Source organism: Triticum urartu, chromosome 2 (genome assembly GCF_003073215.2).
Source record: "Triticum urartu cultivar G1812 chromosome 2, Tu2.1, whole genome shotgun sequence".
NCBI classification, from domain to species: Eukaryota; Viridiplantae; Streptophyta; class Magnoliopsida; order Poales; family Poaceae; genus Triticum; species Triticum urartu.
Window position 1 is genome coordinate 192,811,596 of NC_053023.1, and position 10,646 is coordinate 192,822,241.

Consider the following 10,646-nt stretch of genomic DNA (forward strand, 5'->3'; position numbering starts at 1 on the left):
TTCAATCTTGTATCTTCATATTCCAGGAGTCCAGCTGAAGGTATAGTCCGGCTACCCGAACACCCCCTAATCCAGGACTCCCTCAGTAGCCCCTGAACCAGGCTTCAATGACGACGAGTCCGGTGCGCAAATTGTCTTCGGCATTGCAAGGCGGGTTCCTCCTCCAAGTCCTTCATAGAAGATTGTAAACACCAAGAGTAGTGTCCGGCTCTGCAAAATAAGCTTCCACATATTGCCATAGAGAGAATAATATTAACACAAATCAAATCTGCTGACGTATTCCGCAGTGCGTCATCACACTACAGCCAAGTCCTTTACTCGAATCGTTTTCACTCTTCCACCTCAGCGTGTTTTGCGAGGCAGTTTCCTTGGCACGTCTTGTCAAAGCAGAGATCGTGTGCCCCCTTTCACGGGATTCTCATCAATACGGACGTGGGTAACCCAATCGTGCCCGTTAGCATATTTTCTCGATTAAAGGCGAGTCCCGAACGGTTACGGGGAGGGCTCCTGGTATTCAACCTCTTATAAAGAGATCAGGGCCTTTTTTCTCCAATCCCAAAACGAGTTCGCCCGTCGCCTCGAGTTCCAACACCCTAGGCTCCAGATTCCGGGCGCCTCAGACCTTCGACAATGTCCGGTTCCAACCTTCAAGGCCGATGGATGCGTGACGGAGGAGGACGTGCTAAAGTTGAGAGAGGCTAAGTTCTTGACCGCCGAAATTTCGCACAGGTTGCCTGCTCAAAGGCAGGCTATCCCCAGTCCCCAGCCCGGTGAGAGCGTAGTGTTCGTGTCTCACTTCCTTCGGGGGTTAGGCTTCCCGATGGATCCCTTTGTGAGGGGACTGCTGTTTTATTACGGGCTGGAATTTCATGACTTAGCTCCGGAGTCCATCCTCCATATCTCCTCATTTATCGTTGTATGCGAAGCGTTCCTCCGTGTTACCCCTCACTTTGGATTATGGCTCAAGACCTTCAAAGTGGAGCCGAAGATGATCAAGGGACGGCATGCAGAGTGCGGAGGCGCTGTTATAAGCAAAAATGCTGATGCTCCATGGCCCGAGGGCTCTTTTCAAGAGGAGCTAGGCTTGTGGCAACGAGAGTGGTTTTATATCACCGCTCCCTGGAGCACCAAGGGGTGGTGCCTCCTGCCTTTCGCTCGGGTCCCCCACCACGGCTAGCGTCATGGGTCAACAGAGGGTTAGATTGGGGTTTGCCCAAAGACGTGCCCTTGTTACAGGGCCGCATTAAGGATCTCTTGGAAGGAGACCTCAGCCTGGTCAAGGTGACGCAGGTCATGCTGATTCGCAGAATATTGCCCGGCAAACGTCGCTCCCTTCGCCTGTGGGAGTTTAATCCAGAGGGACCGCGAGCTCTCTAGAATTTCATGGGCGCAACGCCCACGGAGATGTATAAACTGTTCTTCGGATCACGAGAGATGTGTCCGGATTTAACCGAGGACGCAGGCCTAAGCTGCAATTGCCCGGATACTCAAGTAAGCAACCTTGTGCCCGGACCTTCTATCCGTATAATTGTCATAAACTTGCCCCTAAAAGAGCCGTCCTTTTAAACAGGAGTGGATAGCGAAGGCAAAGCTGATCAGGTGTCCGGCTCCCCTTCCCGAAACCAGGCCGGATCCCGTGCTGGTCAGGATGCTGGAGATAATGCCTTTGGAGGGAAGCAAGGGGGAGGACAAGGAAACTATGGCCTCCTCGAAGGAGGCTGCTCCGAAGGGAGGAACCGACAATTCCTCTCCTAAGGGGAAGAAGAGAGCCGTCTCTGACGACCCGAAAACCATGGCCTCGAAGCGGGGGGGAAAATCCTCGTCAGAGGGTCCGACACCGGGGAGTTCCTCGGCCGGACTACGCCCTCAAGGGGATCAGCCCTCCAGCGAGCCGTAAGTAGAGAAAGATTTTCCTTTTGAGGGATGAGAGAAATCCTTGATTTAGATCTGAGAAGATTAACCGAATTTTTACCTTGTAGCTCGGACCTCAGCCCTTCTCAGCAGAGCTCGTCTTCGGGGGATCTCCTTCCGGAGATGATGGAGAGTGGGACGCCTCCCCCTGCCGTGCCGCCTAGCAAGGCGGGCGACCCTGAGGTGTCGTCGCGGAGGGTTTCTTCGAATCCGGCAGGGGCGGAAGATAGCTATGTGGCCCCCCGAGGTTCTCCGCGTCCGGCCTTCGAAAGAGGTCGTGGGACAAGTCCGGCACCGTCTGGTGCTCGGCCGGAGGAGCTAAAGATTCTGCTGGGGCGAGCTTCTATCTTGGAGGAGCACCGTGCATTGATGGGCATGGTGATTGAAAGGATCTCATCCGCAGAGAGCGGATTGCATGAGGCCGTCAAAAGTTTACTGACGGGTTTTGAGGTACATTAGATAATGTACACTTTTGTCAGTTGCGCATGAATAAGATGGGCCCTGTGTAGATAGTAGCCCCTGAGACTCTGCGCATCGTCAAGAAATGACGGCACGCGGAGGATCATAATCCCAGGTCTAAGATGTCTCCTTTGAATGTAGGCGGCAGGGTGTCCGGAATCGAGCCGAACTGATGATTTTGCCGAACTAAAGCGGCAACTGGACGTGGCAGATGCCGACATCGCGCTTGTCAACAAGCGGCTTGATGAGGCTCAAGGTATGTAATTCCTCGGGCGGCATCAGGTAAGAAGAGTTTTATGCCAGTGTCTTACGATGTGTGTGCTTGACGCAGATGGTGCGGCCGCCGTGGAGAGTCTTAGGGCAGAACTTGCCCGAGCTAAAGAACAAGCCAGAGAAAGTGATGCGGCTGCCAAGAAAGCCCTTGAAGAGCTGAGAGCCGAATAGGCTGCTCATTGCCGAAGCAAGGAAGAGATGGCCGAGATGGCCGAAAAGTTAAAGAGTGCTGCAGACCGTTGTAGAATTCTTGAGAAAGAAGACCAGGCGAAACAGACGGACTTAGAGAAGGCCGTTGCCAATGCCAAAGATGTGCGCTCTACGATGAGAGCTGCGAAGGAGGATCTGCGTCAGGCCGAACAGATTGCGGCTGGAAAGCCCTTTATGCTGCGAAGGAAATTTTGCGATCTGAAGTTTGCTCCGTTGGACCGGATGTGGAGTGTGGAGGATACCTATATGGATTTGGCAGCGAGTGCTGCTGGTGCGACCGAACACTTTCGAGATCAGAAAGATCGCGAAGTGGAAAAGCTTTTCTGGTCGCAGTTTCACAATCCAGAGCGTCCGCTGGCAGTGGACGATCGTTTGGCTCAATGGGCCAAACTAAATAGGTTGTCCGGACTCGCCATGAAGTACGTCATGGGTCATCTGTGGCCGGGAAGATCGGAGCCGAAGAGTTATTTCAGCTTGGTGCAGCAATTCCTTGACGCGGTGCCGTGTATTAATGCAATGAAGAGGTCAGCATGCATAGAGGGCGCAAGGATGGATCTTGCCCGTGTCAAGACATACTGGGTAGAGATGGAGACCACCATAGTTGCGTCCCGAGATTCGGACAAAAGCCGAGTACCCTCCGAGCACTATTTTCAGGAAGTCCTTGAAGGCGCTCGTGTAATAGAGACGCAGTGCTCGAAAGATGCTATGTTATGATAGCATATGTAATTATAAAGTAATATTTTGATAAACTGTAGTGTCCTTTTTATACTTGTGCCTTCAAGTATTGGGAACACCTCCTGTGCGGCCGTTTTAAGATATATATATATATACAAAATCTGAAAGATGGCAGTCGTTGGCTTCAGCCCCCACGCACATAGTGCGGGAGTGCTCACAGAAGACGCATTTTCACACTTAACCCAACGTCTTGGTCCTACAAAGGAGGTGATAGCGCAGCGGGCCAGGCAACCGGACTATAATGCTTTAACACTTTCACTTAGCCATAGGAGCTTGACAGTGAGACTATTTAGGTAGCCCCTTGGTGGCAACTGCGCTCGCCCGAGTTCGGGGCGCGTATGTGCCTGACCGGGAAGCAGCCCTTCGTTAAAGCGGAGGAATCCGATAGATTCCGATAGGTCATCGAGTGGCTGACCAGTCTCACGCTACATCATGACAGTCAGTTTTCAGCTTTCTCTACTGAGGTGTTCGCCTGGCCGAACCGGGGAACAATCGCAGTAGTTCTCCTGGTGCTACCTTAGCCGATAGAGCGGAACGTAAGGTAGCCGAACTCAGGAGCCGGGCAACCCAACATTTGACCAAAGACATGATTTGGAGCCGATGCATATAATGCCAAAACTCGCGACGCCGAACACTCCCTAAGGTGTTCGGTCTTTATGAGTGCGGGCGAAACAACACTCTTTATTAAAAAAGCCCCTAGTGTCCAGGTACGTGCAAAAATTCTGACGTGGCCACATGCCAAGACGCCAGCCTCCTCCTTGGTTATATCAGAAAAAACCAGGGGATGTATAGCAACAAGAGACAGTAAAAAAGGTTGACGCAGGGTCTTAATCTAAAAAGAATCCTTTAGGACGGGTCCCTACTGCACGTCTGCGCCTGTGTCTCCGTTGAGCCGTATCCTGGACAGGCGCCGCACGACGTTCATCTGTAAAAGAGAGGAACTGAGTTGAGAACGGGTCGTGCCAAAAAAGTTTAAAATAAACAAAGTATAAAGTAAAATATATAAGATTGAGCTTTATTGTCTCTTATTGTATATGCGCGGAGCCCCTAGTGCGGGGGTATATGGACACTAGGCCTGCATCAATGATGATTTTGCACCGAACTCGTCTATCCGCGTTCGTGGTCTTGAATGACCTATTTCGAAGTTTTCTAGCCGGTGAGGCCATTTTGCTGTGGGGCTGTCAAAGTGGGCGCACAGTCCTCCGCTTGGGGAGGTGCACTTTAGTGCTTCCCCTTCAAAGAGATGATGCCTCGTGGACCGGGCATCTTAAGCGTAAGAGATGCATAATGCGGTATTGCGTTAAAGCGAGCGAAAGCTTCGTGTCCCAGTAGTGCTTGATAGCGACTTGAGAATGGGACGATATGGAAGGTCAGCTTTTCGCGGCGGAAGTTATCGACAGAGCCGAATATGACTTCGAGCCAGAGGAAACCCATACAATGGGTGTCCGAACCAGGTGTTACCCCTTGAAAGGAGGTTTTGCTGCGGCGGATTCTTGCTGGGTTTATCCCCATGTGATGGATTGTATCCTGATATATCAGGTTTAGTCCACTGCCGCCGTCCATAAGGACATTTGAAAACTGGAGTCCGCCAATTATTGGATTGAGTATCAAGGCAGTCCAGCCTGCATTCTTGATATTTCTAGAATAATCTAGCTGATCGAAGATGATCGGTTTTGACAACCAGTGGCAGGACCCTTTGGGGACGGGCCGTGTGGTGCGTACCTTTACGGGCGCCGCACGTTTTGTTATGTGAAGTGAGTTCACTGTTTTTACTTCTTGTGGGAAGTTCTTTTGTTTCCTGGTGCTCTGCTTTTGGGGTTCGTCCTCGTCTTCGCTTGGTGTGTCGAGCCCCTTGTGTTCGGCATTGAGTCTGTCGGATTGTTTGAAAACCCAACAATCTCTGTGGGTATTGTTAGCAGGCTTCCCGGGAGTACTGTGTATCTGACATATCCTGTCCAGGATTTTGTTTAAGTTGGATGGATCGTCCCTGTTATCCTGGGGGGGGCGATTTTTCCTGATTTTGTCGTGAGCCTTTGAATCCGGCATTGACTGCCGTGCTCTTCGGACTTTTATCCTTAGTCCAGCGACGGTCCTTGTTGCATCGCAGTTTTCCGTTTCCATCCCTAATTTTGGATGTACTTGGGTCGCTGGGGCTGCACCTTGCCAACCAGCTGTCCTCCCCTGCACAAAAGCGGGTCATGAGGCTTGTTAGTGCGGCCATTGTTCTTGGCTTTTCTTGGCCGAGGTATCTGGCGAGCCATTCGTCTCGGACGTTATGCCTGAAAGCTGCTAAGGCTTCGACGTCCGGACAGTCGACTATTTGATTCTTTTTAGTGAGGAATCTATTCCAGAACTGCCGAGCTGATTCTCCGGGTTGTTGAGTTATGTGACTAAGATCGTCTGCATCAGGAGGGTGTGCATAGGTCCCTTGAAAGTTTGCTCGGAAAGCATCCTCGAGCTCTTCCCAGCTTCCAATTGTGTTTTCGGGAAGGCTTTTAAGCCAATGCCGGGCTGGCCCTTTAAGCTTAAGGGGTAAATATTTTATGGCGTGGAGATCATCTCCTCTAGCCATGTGTATGTGGAGGATATAATCCTTGATCCAAACTCCAGGGTCTGTTGTTCCATCATATGCCTCTATGTTTACGGGTTTGAATCCCTCTGGAAATTCATAGTCCAGGACCTCATCGGTGAAACATAGGGGGTGTGCGGCGCCCTTGTATTTGGGTGTGCCGGATTCTGATGATGGCTTCATAGAGTTGCTTACGAGAGCTTGCTTTCTTGGCCCATAAATGGACCTGACTGGGCCATGATGCGAATCCTTAAGTGGGTCGCATGCCGATTTCGGTGCGGCGCCGCTTGCCGCTTTATGGGGTCGTCTATCCGACCGTGTGGCTTTCTCATTTTTTGAATGCGAGGGCTCTAGGGCCTCTTCGTCGAATTCAGGTAGTAGCTTTCTTTTCGGATAGCTTTTAGTGCGGCGACTGTCGCCGTATTTATCTGCGGTATTGATTACTTTGCTCCATCTAATCCGGAGTGCATCTTCCGCTGTTTTTAGCTTCCGCTTCTGCTTTTTTAGGCTGCGTGCAGTTGCAACGAGCCTCTCGTGGAGATTCTTCTGCTTCGTAGGTTTATCCGGCGTGAGGTCGTCCGGAATGCCGTTTTCGCCGGAGGAGGGATGTTCGGTTTGTCTATCCGTGTTGCCCTGTTCGGACGGTTGCTCTAAGGCCTGCTCATCGTCTACCGGCTCGTCCTGCTCTATGGCTGGGTTTTTGTTGAGGCGGGGCTTGGGTCGGCATTTACGCCGACGCTTTGATTGCTTTTCGGGGGGTCGATCTCCCGTCCCATCCCCTTTTTCCTCGTTGTCGCTTCCTTCAGGGGTATCCACCATGTACACATCGTCAGATGAGGTGGCTGTCCAATGCCCTATGGGCGTTGGTTCGTCGGTATCTCCTGCATCGTCATCCATGCTGTCGGTGTCTCCGGAGTCGAAGTTGAGCACGTCGTTTAAATTGTCGACAGTGGCTACCAAGTGGGTGGTGGGTGGGCTTTGAATTTCTTCATCGTCCGTATCCCATCCTCGCTGACCGTAGTTCGGCCAGGGCTCTCTTGATAAGGAGAGAGACTTGAGAGAGTTCAGGACATCGCCAAAAGGAGAGTGCTGAAAGATGTCTGCGGCGGTGAACTCCATTATCGGCGCCCAATCGGATTCGATCGCTAGGGGCGCGGGGGGTTCGGAGTTTGGGAAGGAGTCCGGATCCTCGGAGTCACGGGTCGTGCAGAGTGCGGGGCTAGCGTTCGGCTCGATCGCTTTCGGGATCGCAGCCCCGAGGTGACGTCCAACCGCTCATCCTCGATTGGCGCAATAGGCTCCGATTTAGGGGTCAGAACCGATGCGTGTGCGGCCTCCAGGACACTGTCCGGGGGCAGAGCTAGATCATGCCCCTCGAGATAGTGCGGCGCGCTTGGCCGTGGCTCGAACCTGTCGAAGATCAAGTCTCCGCGGATGTCGGCCGTGTAGTTTAAGCTTCCAAACCTGACTTGATGGTCAGGGGCGTAGCTTTCGATCTGCTCCAGGTGGCCGAGCGAATTGGCCCGCAGAGCGAAGCCACCGAAGACGAAGATCTGTCCGGGGAGAAAAGTCTCACCCTAGACCGTATCGTTGTTGATGATCAAAGGAGCCATCGGGCCTAAAGGTGACGACACAGAGGAACTCTCAATGAAATCACCAATGTCGGTGTCAAAACCAGCGGATCTCGGGTAGGGGGTCCCGAACTGTGCGTCTAGGCCGGATGGTAACAGGAGGTAGGGAACACGATGTTTTACCCAGGTTCGGGCCCTCTTGATGGAGGTAAAACCCTACGTCCTGCTTGATTAATATTGATGATATGGGTAGTACAAGAGTAGATCTACCACGAGATCAAGGAGGCTAAACCCTAGAAGCTAGCCTATGGTATGATTGTTGTATATGGAGTTGATTGCCTACGGACTACAACCCTCCGGTTTATATAGACATCGGATAGGGTTAGGGTTACATAGAGTCGGTTACAATGGTAGGAGATCTTGAATATCTGCGTCGCCAAGCTTGCCTTCCATGCCAAGGAAAGTCCCATCCGGACACGGGACGAAGTCTTCAATCTTGTATCTTCATATTCCAGGAGTCCGGCTGAAGGTATAGTCCGGCTACCCGAACACCCCCTAATCCAGGACTCCCTCAGGGGGTCTCCGGATAGCCGGACTATATCCTTTGGCCGGACTGTTAGACTATGAAGATACAAGATTGAAGACTTCGTCTCGTGTCTGGATGGGACTCTACTTGGCGTGGAAGGCAAGCTAGGCAATACGGATATGTATATCTCCTCCTTTGTAACCGACCTTGTGTAACCCTAGCCCTTTCCGGTGTCTATATAAACCGGAGGGTTTTAGTCCGCAGGACAACATACAATTATACCATAGGCTAGCTTCTAGGGTTTAGCCTCTCCGATCTCGTGGTAGATCAACTCTTGTAATACTCATATCATCAAGAATAAATCAAGCAGGACGTAGGGTTTTACCTCCATCAAGAGGGCCCGAACCTGGGTAAAACATCGTGTCCCCTGCCTCCTGTTACCATCCGCCTTAGACGCATAGTTCGGGACCCCCTACCCGAGATCCGCCGGTTTTGACACTAACATTGGTGCTTTCATTGAGAGTTCCTTTGTGTCGTCGCCGTTAGGCTTGATGGCTCCTACGATCATCAATAGCGATGCAGTCCAGGGTGAGACTTTTCTCCCCGGACAGATCTTTGTGTTCGGCGGCTTCGCACTGCGGGCCAACTCGCTTGGCCATCTGGGGCAGATCAAAAGTTACGCCCCTGGCCACCAGGTCAGGTTTGGAAGCTTAAACTACACGACCAATATCCGCGGAGACTTGATCTTCGATGGATTCGAGCCTCTGCCTTGTGCGTCACGCGGTCACGATGAGTACGATTTAGCTCTACCATCAGACAGTGTTCAGGAGATCGCACCGGCAGCCGCTCCGACCCTCAATTCGGAGCCAGTTGCGCCGTCCATGGACGGGTGGATGGACCCCGCCACGGAGGCCTTACCGTCAGCGGCAATCGAGCCGAACATCGACCTTACCCTGCACGAGAGCCGTGTTGTCAGACTGTCGGATCCTTCTCCGGCCGCGGACTCCGAACCGCCTGCGCCCGTTCCTAGCGAATCTGATTGGGCGCCGATCATGGAGTTTACCTCCGCGGATGTCTTTCAGCACTCGCCCTTTGGCGACATACTGAAATCATTAAGGTCTCTCTCCTTGTCAGGAGGATCCTGGCCGAACTATGTCCGACAGGATTGGGATGCGGATGACGAAGAAATTCGCTGCCCACCCACCACCCACTTAGTAGCCACTGTCGACGACTTAACCGACATATTCGACTTCGATTCCGAAGACATCGACGGTATGGGCGATGATGCGGGATACGAAGAGGAACCACTACCCACAGGGCATTGGACAGCCACCTCATCATACGATATATACATGGTGGACATACCCAAAGAAGGCAATGGCGACGAGACAGCGGAGGATGACCCCTCCAAGAAGCAACCCAAGCGCTGACGTCAGTGGCGCCGCTCTAAGTCCCGCCAAAGCAAAAGTGGTGATACCGGCACAGGAGATAATAACACTCTGGATAGTGCCGAAGATGGCAACAATCCCCTCCAGCATGATCTAGGACAGGAGGATGGAGAGGCCAGCCCTCCAGAGAGAGCGGTAGATGGAGAGGCGGAGGATGATAATTACATGCCCCCCTACGAAGACGAGGCAAGCCTCGATGATGACGAATTCGTCATGCCAGAGGATCCCGTCGAACAAGAGCGCTTCAAGCGCCGGCTTATAGCCACGGCAAATAGCCTTAAGAAAAAGCAGCAGCAGCTTCAAGCTGATCAAGATCTGCTAGCTGACAGATGGACTGAAGTCGTCGCGGCCAAGGAATATAAACTCAAACGCCCCTCCAAGAGTTACCCAAAATGCAGGTTGCTACCCCGACTGGAGGAAGAAGCGTATGAAGCGGCTGATCGTCCACCTCGTGGCCGCGATAGAGAGGCATTCCAGCCAAAAGCTCAGCCTGCATCCCGACACCATTCAAATAAAAAGGCATGGGGAAATACGCCAGACCTGCGAGACGTATTGGAGGACAAAGCAAAACATGCAAGATTGATCTACGGATCACAAGGGCGCGCCACTATGCGGGACGATAAACGTCACACCGGATACAGTAAAAGTAAATCTGGCCGGGCCGAACACAGTGGGCACGACTCATTGGAGCTGCGTCGCGATATAGCCCAGTACAGAGGTGCCGCACACCCCTTATGCTTCACAAATGAAGTAATGGATCATCAAATCCCAGAGGGTTTCAAACCCGTAAACATAGAATCATACGACGACACGACAGATCCTGCGGTATGGATCGAGGATTTCCTCCTGCACATCCACATGGCCCGCGGTGATGACCTACACGCAATCAAATACCTCCCACTCAAACTTAAAGGACCAGCTCGGCATTGGCTCAACAGCTTGCC